This window comes from Tachypleus tridentatus, chromosome 10, assembly GCF_004210375.1.
Source record: "Tachypleus tridentatus isolate NWPU-2018 chromosome 10, ASM421037v1, whole genome shotgun sequence".
In the NCBI taxonomy this organism is placed as follows: Eukaryota; Metazoa; Arthropoda; class Merostomata; order Xiphosura; family Limulidae; genus Tachypleus; species Tachypleus tridentatus.
Window position 1 is genome coordinate 109,766,916 of NC_134834.1, and position 18,340 is coordinate 109,785,255.

Below are 18,340 nucleotides of genomic sequence, written 5' to 3' on the forward strand. Positions count from 1 at the left end.
ATCATTGAGAAAGACTTGACAAAGATAGAAATAACAACACACAATTACTTATTTAAGCACACTAATGAACAATACAGAACACCAACAAATAAGGTAGGTATTTTGTGATGTGGGTTGAATGGATGAAAACAAGATGAAAATCTTTATTCCAAACCTCTTATCATGTCACACTATAAGTTAAAATAAATATAAAATTAAAATATCTCCTCAAAATATTTATTACAACTGAAAGTTCAATTCCAAACACAAGTTCAGTTACAACAATACATTAAAAATATTTTCTATAACTTTAGTTAAGTTACACATTTTATAAACAAATTACAACTATTCAAACAAAAAAGGTTAATATTCACTTTAAAAGTCAATCCAAATCATTGACTTTAACTAACAAAATTCCAAAACAAGTTAGAGGTCACAATATTTAAAAGTGAAAATATTCTAAATACAATAAAAGTAACTAACATTGCTGAATGCCATGAAATACTAAAACGTTTTAAATGTATTCTTATAAACAAAGATTGAATCATAAGAGCTCTCCCGTCTTGTCGTACAGGGGCAAAGGTTACTTTATATATATAATAACCACGAAACATTTATAAAACAAAGTTAATATTTTAAAGCATCTTGCATAGCAAATCTTTGTTCCTTGTGAATTTCGCTCTACAATATAATAGTCAGAGACCCTTACCTGATACACTCAGAGGAAGGTAGCTTGCTATTTTTTATATCTCATGCTTTCATCTCGGCCTGAAAGCTGGTCAGTTGTCAGTTAGTTAATAGTCAGAGACCCTTACCTGATACACTCAGAGGAAGGTAGTTTGCTATTTTTTATATCTCATGCTTTCATCTCGGCCTGAAAGCTGGTCAATTGCCAACTAGTAGACCTAAAGCCTACATACTCTCAAAACTGAGAACATTATTTTAATTAAGCAACACTGAACATCCAAACTGAGAACTATGCAAAATATATTAATTTTAAAAAAAAATCTTCACCAAGAGGACAGAAAGAACATTGTAATATATTTTTATTAAATCCGTCATCTGAGTATCAAAACACATTTTGATTATTTTTAGTGAAGTCTCTAACTGTGAGTAAAAATTCTATCATGTCCATTTAAATACACTGCTTGTAATTATTGTTGTTAAAATTAAATATTTTATTATTTATTATTTATTTATTATTTTCTCTTCTTGAGAGTCATCATTATTATTGACTACTTTAACATGAAGGCTTAAAACAAACAACGTGAATAATAGTACTGGGCATAGTCTAACACAGGTATTATGTTTATAAATGAGACATTCACCAAACTCATAGTCTAACACAGATATTATGTTTATAAATGAGACATTCAGCAAACTCATAGTCTAACACTGGTATTATGTTTATTAATTTATTAATGAGTTATTCACCAAACTCATAGTTTAACACAGGTATTATGTTTATTAATTTATTAATGAGTTATTCACCAAACTCATAGTTTAACACAGGTATTATGTTTATAAATGAGACATTCATCAAACTCATAGTCTAACACTGGTATTATGTTTATAAATGAGGCATTCACCACACTTATAGTCTAACACATATATTATGTTTATAAATGAGTTATTCACCAAACTCATAGTCTAACACTGGTATTATGTTTATAAATGAGACATTCATCAAACTCATAGTCTAACACTAGTATTATGTTTACAAATGAGACATTCACTACACTCATTGTCTAACACTAGTATTATGTTTATAAATGAGACATTCACTACACTCATAGTCTAACACTGGTGTTATGTTTATAAATGAGTCATTCACCAAACTCATAGTGTAACACTGGTATCATGTTTTTAAATGAGACATTCACTACACTTATAGTTTGACACAGATATTATGTTTAACCAACTTACAATTCTAACTCTAAAATCTGAGGTTCAAATATTCTTAGCGGACAAAGCACAATAATCAGTTATACGGCTTTGCCCCCAAAAATACTGTGATATTACTACTTGAGCATTAGCGATAACAACGCTAAAATTCGTGGATTAATACCTCCAACACAGTTTGTATCTTTCTGCAGAACATCCGACAAACAAGCATCATCGCTAACGTGTGTGATATTTATAACAAAGCCACATCGGGCTATCTGCTGTGTTCACTGAGGGTAATCGAACCCTTGATATATGCGTTGTATATCCATAGACTTAGTGTTGTCCCAGCGGGGGACAATATCGGTAGAATGACATTCTCTGACTACGTGCATTCATTAGTTATGATGTCAAACTAGTAATAATTTAATGATACGTAATATAATTTATACAAAGTGATTGGAAAACATTATAATACAAAAATAAAGTGTTTTACTAGACTTCTTTCTTTGAGGCCCGACGTGACCAGGTGGTTAGGGGCACTCTGACTGGTAGTCCGAAGGTCGCGGATTCAAATTCCCATAACACCAAATATGCTCGCCCTCCCAGCCGTGGGAGCGTTATAATGTTTAGTCAATCCCACTTTTCGTTGGTAAAAGATTATCCCAAGAATTGGCAGTGGGTGGTGATGACCAGTTGCCTTCCCTCTGGTCTTACATTGCTAAATTAGAGAGGGCTATCTGCGTTAGCCGTCAGACAATCTTTCAGACTTTTATTACAAGATAAATAACTGCTGTTTTTTATAATTTTTAATTACATTGTACTCTACAATTAAAAATTAATTTAATAAATTTATTTGGTGCTTTAATTTATATACGTTGTGAAATGGCATTTCAATCCAATTATATCTATCGATGGCTCTGATGGAATGGAGATGTATCCACACATATAAACTGTTTAGATAATTTGATACCTTGTCAGTCGGAATATTCATACTTCTAGCATTCCAATTGTAAGAGAATATGAAACAACATGATATGAGGCTGTTTTAGGGCGTACTTAATACTAAAATAATAATGTGAAAAAGCTGCTTTTGATAAACTAGCTGACCTATTCGGTACTCTTACCGAATCTAAAGCAAATCGTTTCACATTCATCGTTTGTTAGTATTACAAATAAAAATGTGTTAAATTGAAGCAACGTAACAAGTTAGCACAATTATTTCTAGTAAATATAATAGGTTAAAATGGTAAATCGTACAAGTAATTCATGTTTAGAGTCATGAAGAGACAGCAGATAATTGTTAAAATTTACATCCCGTCATGATTTTGCCTCGGGTAACAGATTGTAACGTTACTGTGGTCGTCAGAGTTTAAAAACTACGACTTTTATATACGAAGTGACACACCATAACAGTTCCTAAACATTTAAAAGTTCAGTGACGCATATTTTATTATTTAGTATGTAATCTTATATTTATTGTATTGAAATTAAAACCGAAACAACCACATTATGTTTGTTATAACGTAAACTGAGTGAACTGTTTCGTCGACAATGGATATGACAAACGTAGCTCAAATACTGTTATTAGAGACTTTTCTAACTTTTGATACTTTCAAAGGTGCTAGATAGAGAAAGTAGTGTTTAAAATCGTCAATATTAATGTTTTATGATCATTCTAACTATTCTTCGGTAGCTTTTAAAAGGAGTACATTCCATAGCAATTGTGTTTGTACTAAATGGCTTGTGATATTTGTTAACAAAATCTAAATATCTTAGTTGAAGATTCTCCTGAACTTTTCTCAAATCTATGGCTTCTGTCTTGACATACTACTTTGTTAAGAATATGCAACAAAAATATCAGAAACTTCTCGAGCTATGGAGAATTTTTAAACACCCGTAATATCCTCTCTTATCTTTCTTTCCGATAAAATTTGTCAAGAGGTCTTAATCATTTCGTATGAAAAAGCATATGCAAAGCTATAAGATAACCTATATATACAACATATATATACATCTATATATAAAATTGCAGATCTTTCAGTTTTTTTGTTCTATTAACATTTACAGTAAATAATATAAGTTTAAAAACATCTGTTCTTGACAATGATAACACCAGGGATCGATACCTCATGTAAACACACACAATCTCACTGCTGACATACTTGTTGATGTAAACAGATAGCCCCTTACTTCTGATACATCAGCTGGTAATTAATTTCGAAACAACTAATTATTAACACTCCTACGAAAAGACGTTTCTAGTCCTGATTTCTCCAAGCCCGTTCCCCTGGCTGTGGTTTCGCTAGATAGTAGATAGGGACAGTGGGAATCTCGTTAATCCATTCATTAATGGATTTAAATGGCAATTTCATTTAAATACAAAATTATTAGCCTAATATTAATAACCTTTCAAGTTACTCTGAGGCCTATTAGGCCCCACTTTTCGTAGGAGTGTTAAATAAAATAAATAATGATCGTCAGTCTTCCGTTTTGCTTGTGATACGTATATGTATATATATATAGTAGGCTATAAGGTTTCTAATTTTGTTGTCTGTTTTTTTGAACAGAGGTGTTTTCTAACAGTTACATCATGTCCAGTCTCAGCTTAAGGTATAAGCTTAAATATTAATTATCATAAGGCTTAAGATGCACTGAACATACGTTTACGATAAACTTTAGGCTTACTTAGTTGCACTTAATTAATTCATTCCAACTCAAATTGCTTTTGCTAATCTAACAGTGTTATTTTTATCATTTTGGCATTCATAGACCTCAAAGATTAACAAACTTGCACATAACGTCTGTCTCTATCGGGATACAGGAGGGTCAGGTTTTCTTCTAAACTTCTCGACACGATAATGTTAAGAATGATCTAAATGACCTGTTATAATTATTTTGAGAAACCCTTGAAAATGATGACAAATATTAAATTATACATAGTTAGGCGCGCCTACCAATATAAAGCGTGAGAGAGGGCGTCATGTTTCTATATGGGGTTGGTATTGCAACGGACAGTATGAAGACCTTTCATGAAAAATCTAATATTTATATTCTCTTGCTTTCTGATCGCAAACCAATTCCTCATCGTGAAGTCTGGTTCACTGCGTCTTATCAAAGCTCTAACCGTAGTTAACTTTGTTAAACTGTGTTCTTCTTCCAAACGTTTGTAATTTACAAAATGTAACAAAAAGCACTGTGATGAAGTGACCAAGCAGACATTTTGTTGTACGTAAGTACAGTGTACCTTATTCTTCTAGTATACTGTCATATCTGAAAAGTTCTGAATTTATCTAAAATGAGCACTTTTAACTTCAAAAATATGGTTCCAATATCCGTGGTGGATCTAATACAAATAGCCTAATCTGTAGCTAAAAAACAAACGTGAATTTTTTTGTTTTACCTTTGAGACTAGATTAGGTTGAGATTATGCTAAATGTTACTTTATATCAATTATTAAGATCAAATAAGTGTTTACTGTTTCGTGGAATGGTTGCATTGTGTTCTACTTGATCTTTCTTTTGATGGTAATGTTGTATCATGCAGATTCCTCAGAAATTCGGTGTTTGTTTACTAAATGTTCAGATAAAAACTAAATATGCATTTTGGTTCATCGGTAGTCTGGATTCCTTCCAACTTTTGAGAAAGACAGTTTGTCTTTAATAATATGAAAAAGAAATCCATTTAATAACATTCTTAACATTATCCCAGATATAGAGCTGCCATCTATCGAGAAAGGGACAATTAATACATAGTAAAATTTATACACAAACATCAAACATAAAATAAAAATAACACATCCATACTTAAGAAACAGTTAGAACGGCCACTGAAACAAAACTTTCAGAGTTTAAAGAAAAATAGAAACATTTTACTATAGAAGACATGTTCTAAAATGCAAAACAACACAATAAAATGAAGGTGAACTGCTGATTTAACACTAGTGGTGGCGTGTTGAGCGTATAAAGCATATAAATTATGTCTTAGTCTGTTCCACATAAACATGCATCAAACCAAACTTTTTGCCCTTTCACTTATGCTCATGAATTATGTACTATTCAAGCAATACGCCGATAGACTTAATGTGTAATCACGCCTACGACTAGCTGGAGCATGTACAGTTTTTTTATAGCAATGTCATGTTGGCCTATTTCTTGTGTCCATTGAAGTGAATTGAATCTCTGATCCTAGCTTTATATATTCTAAAATTTCTGCTATCCCAACGGGGAACCTCTGCTTAGAAAACATGGGCTAAAAGAATATCTGGACTTCCTCATGATTAAATGTTCCTATATATTCATCTAACGAACTACATGTGGTCATGCGACCCTTGTAAGTTAGCACAAGTGTAGGTTACATCTTTGTGTTTTCCGTTATTGTGCAGTTTGGAGTATTTCTCTGGAGGTTACTACTTCCAAAAATGTCAAAACACCACATCTCATGGGTGAATAACAATGGTTAGTACACATTATTCCTGGTCGTAAAGGTGGTACTAGAGGTTACATGTATCAGTGCTATGCTTCTCTATTAGTGTTGATCAGGCATGACATGCTTGACAACAGGGAGCACCCAAGCTAGGTCAGAGTTCTTCAGTTGATCATCCTGTAGGTCCTGGAATGTCCATTCACCAATGCAATCTCATACCCAATGATTTACATTTGTTATGTCCAAAATGGCCGTCGTTTAAATTCTCACGTGGTGCCAGGAAGTTCCCTGAACAGAAAAAACCACACTGAGCAACAAGAGAATTTGCCCACATTTCTGTGTTGAGCGCCTAGGAAATAAATATGTTAAAAATGATGTTTTCATTCAGAATCGTAACGATGACTTTTTAAAAAGAACTAGTTTGAAATTTTCAGTTTATAAACTTTATTTCAGTTGATGAAATTTATACAGAGACAAAAAGATCCCTTATTCTTAAAATATATATGTCAGATCATCGCAAAACTATTGTCATATCAGATGAGCAGTCGATAGAATAACAGTGTATGTTACAACATCTTAGAGTTTGAAGTGACAGAATTCACTCAATACATATTGAATATTTACGAACTACAAACACAATTGTGTGTAACTTAAATACATTTTCATACTAATGGACAAATGTGCTCCTACTATAAGTGTAACGGAAGATTATATACGAAAACCATATATTTCTTTATCACTTAAGGTTAAGTAAAAAAATCATATAAATATTGTTTATCAAAATGTTTTAAACCTCAGCTTCTGTTGGATGTTATGATCAGGTCAAACTAATTCAGATACAAATTTATTAAAAAAATAAGTTGAATTAATTTTACTCACTAAAAAAAGATATTTAATGCAAGTATGAAAACGAGATATTGATTTTGTAATTTCTTCTGGTGTAAAGGTTTCCAATGGATACAAAATAATAAATAAGTTACCAAAGTACAGAAAATAATTTGGCATCTTGTTTAAAAACTTTCAATAATTAGGTTTGTAAAAAAAGCACCTGACATTCTACTCTCCAATATGTGGAAACCAACATTTGACCCTGCAGTTGTTCTATTGATGCAAACATTGCACGGAAAACCAAAACAGCTGCTATATTTGACCCTGCAGTATCTCTAATGATGCAAACACAGCACAGGAAACCAACACAGCTGCAACATTTGATCCTACAGTTCTAATGATCCAAACATAGCAGAGGAAACCAAGACAACTGCAATATTTGACACTGCAGTAGCACTAATGATGCAAACACAGCACAGGAAACCAACACAGATGCAATATTTGACCTTGCAGTAGTTCTAATGATGCAAACAAAACACATGAAACCAACACAGCTGCAACATTTGATCCTACAGTTCTAATGATGCAAACATAGCAGAGGAAACCAACACAACTGCAATATTTGACACTGCAGTAGCACTAATGATGCAAACACAGCACAGGAAACCAACACAAATGCAATATTTGACCTTGCAGTAGTTCTAATGATGCAAACATAACACAGAAAACTAACACAGCTGCAAGATGAAATACTAAGAAATGTAATTACATGATATAAGTAATTGTTTTTTATCACACCACACAAATGTTGGTCTTATATATACAAAGTGCTAAGAGATTTTAAAATGATGATAACTCAGGGATATTTTTCATTAATAACACAAACAAAAGCTACAAACAGATCATGTACAAGTGAATAAAATTAATACAAAGTTAGAAAGGACAAAACTATAAAACTAAAATGTTAATAACTCATAACCTGTGACACAACAACTTTTTAATTTACAAAAAGTTAAGTGTATGCAGGACACAGGTTGTTTAGAGGCTAAAAATAAAATGTTGTTTAGAGGGTTGAGAAAGGATTTGACTGTTTCAAAATAGCCACAATAACTATCGGCTGTTTACTCTTTGTATACAAATTAAAATAAAGAAAAAAAGTATAATTTTGGTTTGTAACTGTTTGTGTTAACTACGACATATTCTCACAACACATTGACAAATAGCAAAGTAGTAAGATAAAGTAGACAAAAATTAATAGTACACAAATTTTAATAATCCAAAATATTAAACAGTTTAGCTTAACAGATTCTTCTATAGTTTGATAGAAAGTAAAATGATATAGGCCACATAACTAAAGATTGTGGTTTCAGGACACTGATGAAATCAGCACAATGTAGTTTGAAGTTTACCAGAACATGTGAGAACATTTTCGAGCCTAACACATAAAAACATATTTACTACTAACTACATATAAATGTTTTATGGATCCCATTAAATTTCTTACTACAACAACTGTATCCCTTCTTATCATATGCTTGTAGAATATATATGTTACTTCAATTGTATCTGATAATTCAGTTTGTTTAAACATGTCAATTCTTTAGATAGATATATTGTTAAGTTTCTAGCATGAATCATTTGATATTGTTTTAGGTTATTTCTTCCTATGGATTCTTTACCACAAACATGCCTGTTGATAGTCTAGGTTCATTTTTTGTTTTTGTAAGTCGTGTAGTTCTTTGTATTTCGTGTTCAACATGGATTTAAGTAGTTTTTTCTGGCATGCTGCATTAAACCAGAGATTTACGGACTTATACAACAAAACATTAACCAAATCAACATTGAGAACCACAGAGACAAAAAGATCTGCCACAACAAAAACTAGAAAAACTAAGATGCAAACAACAGAAAAGACATCACGACAAACCGTTGACTAACCTCATAATTAACAGATCCGACCGACAATTAAACACTGACGAGATACATCTATTTAATAAAGGACTCAACTTCGCAATAGCACCTAGGTACATTCCAACCTTAGAAATCAAAACATGTTTAGAAGATATACCCAGGAGACTTGTGATACTTTCTACAGAGAAGAAAAACAAGAAAACAACCAAAAACAACCAACAGAAAGAAGACAACTTAGAGAATTTTATTGACATTCAACAGCCAAACTTCCCAGATAAAATTAAAAATATATATTTTCCAGAAACACCTAAAAACAACATCTTAAACGATTTTTTCAAAGAATTTTCTCACAAAACCATCAACATAATTTCACAAAACAGAAAGCTAAAAAACAATCTTACAAAAAGAGACATTAATTCCATTAAAAGCCTAAAACAAGACAAAAACATAAAAATTCTACAAGCAGATTAAGGTAACGCTATAGTCATAATGAGCACAAATGAATACATTCAAAAAATGAAGAACATCCTATCAGACACGAACAAATTTAAACCAATACACACAAATCTAACAAAGACACACGAAACGCAACTGAACAAATTACTACTACAAATGAAAAAAGCCAACACAATTTCACAAACACTTTATTCCTACCTACGTAAAACCAACTCACGCACACCGCAAATATACGGCATCCCCAAACCTCATAAACCAGATTGTCCATTACGACCAATAATGTTCACATATGAATCGTTTAATTACAATCTTGGTAAATACATAGCATGGGCATTCTTCAAATATGTAACATCAGCCAGCTTATTCATCAAAGACTCTTTTAATTTTAAGTCTAATCTAAATCAACGTAATTATAAAGCCTTAATGAATACTTAAAAACTGTATCGTAACTATGGTGCAGTGAATACTGTTCAAACTGTTCCTTAACCTCAGGTGCGATTACTATTGCACAAACTGTACCATAATATCTGGTGTAGTGAACAGTTCATAAACTCTGTTTTATCCTATGGTGCAGTGGATATCATAGAAAAGTAGAAACAATGTTTTTAGAAAAATTGAAAGTGTAGGGATGTATGGACGAAAAGTGAGTAAACAAGGTAGGAATGAGTGTGGTGTAATACAACTTTTCACATAGTGTTGTAACTTAAGAAGACCACACCCTCTTTATCACTTTATTTTACCACATCAACTCAATATACGGAGTGAGACAGCAGATGTGTATATTTTTAAATGGCGTCTCTGTCCAAGATATTACCTGACTTACGTCAAATAGCTCTTATTTTTAGTGATGTGCAATTTATAAAACAGAAATAGCACATGGTCCCTGTTCTATTTGGTGCAATTATAACTGAAGACGAAAGGCGGAAGACTTTCGTAACGTCATCCTCTACACTAGTGTCTTTTCAACAGGCAGTTGAAGTCTATTCTACAAAGTTTCATCATGAATACTCTGCCTAAACAATCTATCAAAGAAAAGGGTAAGTATGTTTGTTACACAGCTAGAAATGTCCAACAATGTCAGTCAGTCAGTGAAATTGAGAAATCTGTTTTGTGATATTTTTGTATTTGCTCTACTAACTTTCTCAAATGATTCCATGATTTGTAATTTTGTATGAGTTTAGTTCACCACCCAATGGCGTCTCACAAATACTTTTGAAGATTTATTATTTTGTTGTTAAAAGCGTATACAAGAAAATACTTTAAACTGAATATGTCATAGATCTGCCACTTTCTTACTATAAGTACTATCATACCATAATATGTGGTGTAAAGAATGCTTTATTAGTTTTACCTTATGGTGTAGTGATGGTACAGATACCGTGCTCTAACCTCTGGTGTTCTGAATAATGCAAGAACTGTACCATAACCTCTAGTATAGAGAATCCTTCCACTCAAAATAAGAACTAGTCAAGGCGACGACTTTTGAGTAGTAAATCAGGTAGTCAAGCGGTGCCAAAAAAGACTCTCCAAATAGTCGCTAAAAGAGATGACTATTAAATATTAGTCATTTTTACTATTGTATAGTCGGAAAATAGTAGTCAGGTGATGGTGGCAGGGATACCTGGCAGGTGATAAATTTGACTGCTCTATTGTAGTCGTTATGACTTTCGTTAAGTAGTCATTCTGACCAATGCTGACAACCTGATAATAGTATCATTGCTTACCTGCAAACTACTACAGAGTAGTCATGACAGTCAGTGTGATCCTATTCGTTGAAGGAGCGGTTGTCATTGTAGCAATCCATTGACAACGGACTGTTGTCATTATGACTATCCAACGACCATGGATGATAAATCATGTTGACCCGGTCAGGACCACCTCTGCAATGTCACTGTCAGGCAAAGAGATTATCTTTAGTCAGTTGTGGTCAGCAGAACCGTCACTGAGCAGTCAACCCCGCAGCCATCTGATGATCCAACCTAAGTCTCAGTGACCTGCCACCATCCTGAACAATATAAATGCATTTTAGCAGCACCATTTTTATTCCAAACTGAACACAAGTTTACATCGATGTACATGTACCAAAATAAAATTCAAAATGCAGCAACAATTTGAAAATAAACAACTGAACTTCACACTTGGTTTTTGAAAATTCACCCTGGATCAAATACACATGACAAGGTACTATTACCAGATCTAATATAACCTTATGGCTTTGAACACTTTCCTCTTCCTTTACCTTTGGACGTTTTGACAGATTTCCCGCTGCTATGTTTCTTCACATTCAAGCGATCAAGCAACTGAACACATCTGTCTGCATCTTTATCAGATTTGGTAATTTTCCTGGACTCATCATAGAGCTTCAGAACAACTCTTTCAACAAAGTTGAAAGTTTTCTTGAGTTTTGTTGCAAATGCAAAGTTGAAGATATAAAAATTCCCTATATACATAGTGAATCCTTTCACAAAATCTTTAGTGGCACAAATATCAAAGCCATCAACATATAGTTTGAATTCCTGATCAGAAAACTGAGAAACTGAACCACATTGAATGTATATACCACTAACTTCAGTACCCACCATGATACTTTCAATTTCTTTTAGAAGAAAAAAGATACCAAAAATGGCAATACTAGATGTAACATCAGGCATGTGTGAGGACTGTTTCATAAGAAATTCTAGCAATGTATTATTTTTTGGTAATATATTTCTGTCCTGCAGGTGAGAATTTACTGAGTCCTTATATTAAGAAGGTTGGACCCCCCTTTTTCTGCATCTTTTCCTAGCCGCTTAAATTCATTCAATAGCTGTGCTGGTGATACCACAAGGAAAGGATAATGCTCTATAAGTTCATTGACAGGAGTGTTGTCAATGACCAGTTTCCTACGATCATGCAGAGTTTTGTCCATAAGCAAGTCCACTTTACAAAGATCACCATTTTCTCTGCAATGCAGACGAGTTTTCATATATTCCTTGGGTTTTTCGGTGGAAGTTTCATCCTCCCCAGCTGGCTTTTCACACAAGTATTGCTTTAATCCATATAGCCTCAGTTCTGAGATGTGGTTTGGAGATGGGGTTTCATCTGTTGCAGTTTTCGTCTTTTTCTTTCTTTCTTGGACTATAGGCAATGATGAATCCTTCCGCTTTCTATTATTCTGGAATTTCTGACAAAGCCTCATCCTCCACAGCTCCTGCAATTAGAATTTACAGAATTAGTTCTATTGAGAATGAATAACAAAACCACCCTGGTATAACTATAATTATTTTAAACAGTATTTCTTTTAAATCACTTTTGGCATTTTTCAGGTTTAATATGAGAAACTGAAAGTCATACACATACTGGTTAATAACTCAGTTGTACGAGTTCATCTTGACAATGTATTCTCTTTAGGGTCAAATTAGTTGAGTTTCATTAGTTGAGTCATGTTACATCGTATACAAACAAAACAAATACTTCAAAGTATCATAATGGTATTTTCCTTCCTTGGCAGATATATGTACTTGTGTGTATTTTAAAAAACATAACTTCCCACAAAATTTTCACTTGTTTCTTCACTAATATTATGCAACATAAAAATGCCATTTAATTTATTTTGTAGCTAATGAATATATTTATTTCAGAATACATTTACCCCCTTACAAGTGGTGATATGGTCATTCATGTTATGCACTTTAGAACGAATTTTATTGGGCTCATAAAGTCAAATGTATAGATAAAAGAATATATTTGTGATGGAAATATATTTCACAACAAACATAACATAATGCACACGTGAATAGTACTTACACGAACACCTTAGATTTGGGTGTTAGATTTTGGGCATCTGACAGCTGAGGGTAGCGCTTAAATATTTCATCCACTACTTGGTCATACTGCCTTGAAGTGGGATATCTGGAAAATAGAGGTTGGGCAGGCTATCAAGTACATATGAAGACATATGAAGAGATATAATTGCATGCTTGTAATCAGAAATGGTACACATGGTATTCACTGCACAGCACTTACAAGGTATAGTTGGAAACCTCAGTGTAGACTGCATTCAATAAATGGAAGCAACCTTCTTTCTCAACAGGCTTCCCTTGCGACAACAGCAAAGCAGTAGATCTAGGCAGACTTGACAAATTTTCCAGCTTAAAGGGTACTGGCCAAGGCTTGAATACTAAGATGCTGACCAAAGAAAATATCAAATAGTTCAAAACACTTACAAATTGGGGTCAACTGATTGCAATAAAATACTAACTAAGGCCTAATTGTCTCAAGTGAAAGATGAAACTATTTCTCCAACAGATTGAAAGATCTGTTTGACATTCATTAGGACATATCCTACCATGATGATATGGACTGAATTTGTTCAGTACTGGGACCGCATGAAGATGCACTCTGCTTGCTTGAAGGCACTTCAAGGTTCGGTGAATTCTGGTCAAAACTACATTTTTAACGGGTCTAAATTTGTAATAAAAAATTAACAACCGTAATTGTGCTATGTTGAATAATGTATATTGAACAATTTTACATCTTTCCTTCGGAATAAAGTTTCCGCAGAGTGATAATGTGGTAGGATAAATCCATCTCTCTAGAATCTAAAAGTATGGTTCTGATCAAAAATGATTTATATGTATACACATGTAGAAAAGTTGTCATTGAAGAACAACAACAAAAAGGTATATTAAATTTCCATAAATTTAACATCAGCAGGACTGGTATAAATCAGCTAAATAAGTAATTTGGTTTTTTCCCTAACAAATAGTAGCCTTTAAAAGGTGAAAGCAAATATAAGTAGTCTTACCTCAATAAATGGTGATGATAGTGGTGATTTTGGTGCAAATATGCATGATACATATTAATATGACACAAGTTCTCTCTGAAAATTTTGATGAAATTTGTCACAAAAAGGCAGAAACAAATTTACATAAAATATGTCAAATCTTTTGATGAAATTTGTCACTGGAAGGTACACATTCCAAGTTACATAAAGTAGGTTAAAATTTACCACTGATTACCGAGTTCTGTTTAAATTTTTTTATCATTCAGTCGCCACGAATGTAGGGATGTAGGATAATCATATTTTTACCTTTGTTCACATAACAAGGTAATGGGTAATGATCAATGGGTAACTTCTCATTGGCTCTACAATGTAAGCATGAAAATGCCTGTGATAACCAACAGTTTGGTATCTTTGACAATACAAAAAAGGTTTCCCCAAAGAACAAAGCAACAGATCACTGAAGAAAATTGAAGACTGTCGAATTCGTAGCTACTGACAACCATTGTCCCTGTGTTGTATGTGAAGCAGTTCACTGTACAACCTGATGCTTTAGTGACAAAATCGCCTTTCCCAACAAATGCACTAACAAGGTTTCGCTATTCTCCGAGTGAATTCACAGGCGATCTGACAGGATTAGTCAGGACAATGGCATCTATTCCAAGAAATCCATTGCTTTCCAAATGATACTGGTGTTTCATTGCCATTGTTTTGGTTAGATTCCTCCTGTTTTTGGTACGTCTTGCAACATCAACAAAAACTATGCTTGGCCTCAAATCTCATGGTCCACACATTCCTCAGTGGACCAAATCTGGGGTCATGGGTAATGCAAAGTAAAATGTCCCTTTGGCTTGAGAGTTCTATTTGGAAATTCTTTTTCATAAAGAGAATGGAACTGTTGTATCACATCATTTACGAATTCAATGCTTGCATATGACATTGATGGACACATTATCAATTCTACTATATCCAGCAGAGCCAACAGAACTTCCCATTTGTTGTTGCCTTCTGGCACTGCATCACCCACCAGTAATGGAAATAACCTTAAGAGACACCAAACTTGCACAGCCTTTTGCTTAATGTGTACAGATCCTCTCAAAATAACAAGCTCAGGCCTATTGATTTTATCAGTTCCTTTATAGTGGAACTCCTTCATTTTGCCTGCAAGGTACTGAAGGCTGAAGTATCCAGACAAGACTTACCGATCTATGAGTAAAACTAAAATTTCTGACACCAAGCTAGATTCAAAATGGTCATGTAATATATCAGGTGGTAGAGCATTTGTCACATGAAATTGCTGCAGAACGTTCAGAGGCGATTTTATTTTAACCCCATATGTACTTGACAAAGTCGGTTCAGTTTCGACCATTGCAACTTGGTAATTATAGGATACAATAGATCTCTCTGGACATTTTGAAATATCAGTTAACTTTCTTAAATCATCCCGAGTTACCATGCAGAATCTACATGATCTGAGAGTTGAAAATGATTCAAGAAATCCTCCAATAGCATGACTTCCCAAATTATCTGCAAAAACAACAAGAGGTGCACCTCTGAATTTGAATGTTCCCTCTGGTTTGACAATGTCAATACCAATGTTTTCAAGAACAGATAGTTCTTCAAGCAAAGGTTTCATCACTGTATTTAGCCCATGTTTTTTTTTTTACATTTTAGCTCTTCACCAAGATTGCTAAGAATACATAATGAAGTTGAGATCTCAAAGCAGGTTCAATATTGCCTAACTGATAGTAGAAAGCAGCATATTAGTAAGCAGGAGCTCGTATTCCAACCACAGCTGTAAACTCATCAACATAGAGAATGATTTGAAGAGCAAGGGAAGTTTCTTGCCAGAATGGATTGTTTTTGAAATGTTCACCATCAACGACATCTCTAAAACAATCATTAGCTGACTGGCGAGGAAAGTCAAGACTTTCTTTCTTGCAAGCTTTCATCACTGTAACTATACTATTTCTAGGAACCCCCTCACTGATCAATGTTCTTTTTATGGTTTGGAATAAATGTTCATCTTTGGCAGCCATAATAGAACAGGACAAATTTAAAATAATTACTTGTAGTTTTATAAGTAATGTTTTCATTTTCACGCAGCTGCAGAATTGTTTCAGCTAAGGTTCTTCACTTGTCTGTGACAACCATCTCCTTATTACCATCAACTGCCTCATCACTGTCAGAGATTTTATACCTCTGTTCCATAAAGTGCTCGGCAAATTCACCACCAGCTTCATTATCATGCATACTGGTAGTAGCAAACCATCCATGTTTTTTTATTTATATGTCTTTTCAAACATCTGATGTTTTTGAATGGTCTTTCAGATCCATTAACCCAACATGGGACAACAAATCAAGGCTCATGCTCATGAACCAAAGAAAAATGTGAAAGAAGCTTGCTAAAATGCCTAACCTTATAATTACATTTAGTGCAAGGGAAAATATTGAAAACGTTTGACTGTTCTGCCATGTTTAACTCCAAAGTTTACCAAAATTCTCAGTGTCTATTAATAAATATCATGCAAGACATGCACCCAAATGTCATGGATTTTCATTCTGGAACGTAAAATGTATCACTGCCTAAATTTAATGATAAATGTCAACAATAACAACTAGCAAATGTTGGTCGCCCACGAACCGACGGTGTATCCTCGGACTTGTCCTCAATCTAGCGAATAAAAACGTACTTCAAAATGCAAATTCTTGTCACAACCTCCCCGGATCCTACATTTCTCTCACCAGTATGGATTATGGGAGGGACCCAAAGTCTGAGAAAGTTCCCTGGGAGTAAAGACGGGAGAGGGGTTGGAGGAATATTTTGCAGGATCACAGGCTTTCCATTCATAGCGTACGGCCTGGCGCTGGCACCTATCTCTCACCATTCGATTTCAAAGTATAGAGTTTAAAATTTTAAATACATTTTGTACCTAAAGAGAGTTTTAGATAGTTTGTAATATTAAATTAAAGAAACACACATTAAACATAATATATGTTTCACTTTTTTGCTGTTTTCAAGTGATTTGACCTGCCGTCCCCATTTGTAACTCCATTGTTGACTGTATTAGTGAATCACGCCATAATACACACGTCGCATAAAATGTGCACGCTTTAGCATTTGTAGTTCTGCTGATTTATTAAAAATAAGGATTTATTATTTACGTATTATCGTATGTCATCTTTCATTATCAAAGGTCTATAAAGTTATAACAGACGAGGTCCATTTTAATGAGTATACAACTTTCATCTGTGTAGCGGTGGCCGTAACAAATCTTTTTAGCAGCGGTGTAGTTGGCGTTAAATTTAACACAGCAGCAACATGGATCATTGCGGGCTTTTGATTCTACCACAGGATATACATTCAAGATAGCAAACATATGTATTTGTGATGTCAAGACTGGGGAATGTTTTCGATTTCATACTTGCTTCAAAGCAATTCCTTAATATATTCCTACTCTACTACTACTAGACTACAGTAGTACAGATCTACACAATGTAACGGGCAACCATCCTTGTTTACACAAAACGAGTTGTACAAAAACATACGGATGGATTCACTTCAGCTAATCTAGAGAGTTAAACATTCGTATTCTTATATTGTTTTAGTATAGGAAAATAAGACATAAGCGATTAATATTTACCTGGATTTCTTCTTTCCGTCGTCTGCGAGGTTGCATGGCAATTGTGCAATGTCAGTACAAGATTCGGTCATTATAAATTATATAAACGTCATATGTAATTCTTCAGTATGCGACAAAATATTGCTGTGTGTGATTTTTCCTCCCCCCTACCCTTTAGGTTTATAGTGTAATCCCTACCTTCGGCTGCCGCTAAGGAGTGGACCGTGCCGTCTTCGCTCCCCCCCCCCGTGTATCTATTGTTCTATGTGAGCCCTTAAATCCCCCTTCGACCACCTTGAAGAATGATCAACCTCTCTCCACAAATAACACCTACAGCCCTCCTTGCACAAGGAACTCCCACCTTCAGATAAACTCCACCTGGTACACTCCTCTGGAAAAGAGATAGTCTCGCTCGCGCCAAATGTAGCTGCTTTCTATTTGTACTCGATTTGCGCTGCGGACCACTGAACAA

General features: G+C 34.0%; 1 long non-coding RNA gene across 1 annotated transcript in view; it reads left to right on the forward strand.

The window, feature by feature from the left end:
• The window catches only part of LOC143230068 (uncharacterized), a 106,221-nt gene that overhangs the window by 86,045 nt on the left and 1,836 nt on the right, over positions 1-18,340 (forward strand). The gene's annotated exons all lie outside the window — the stretch shown is intronic.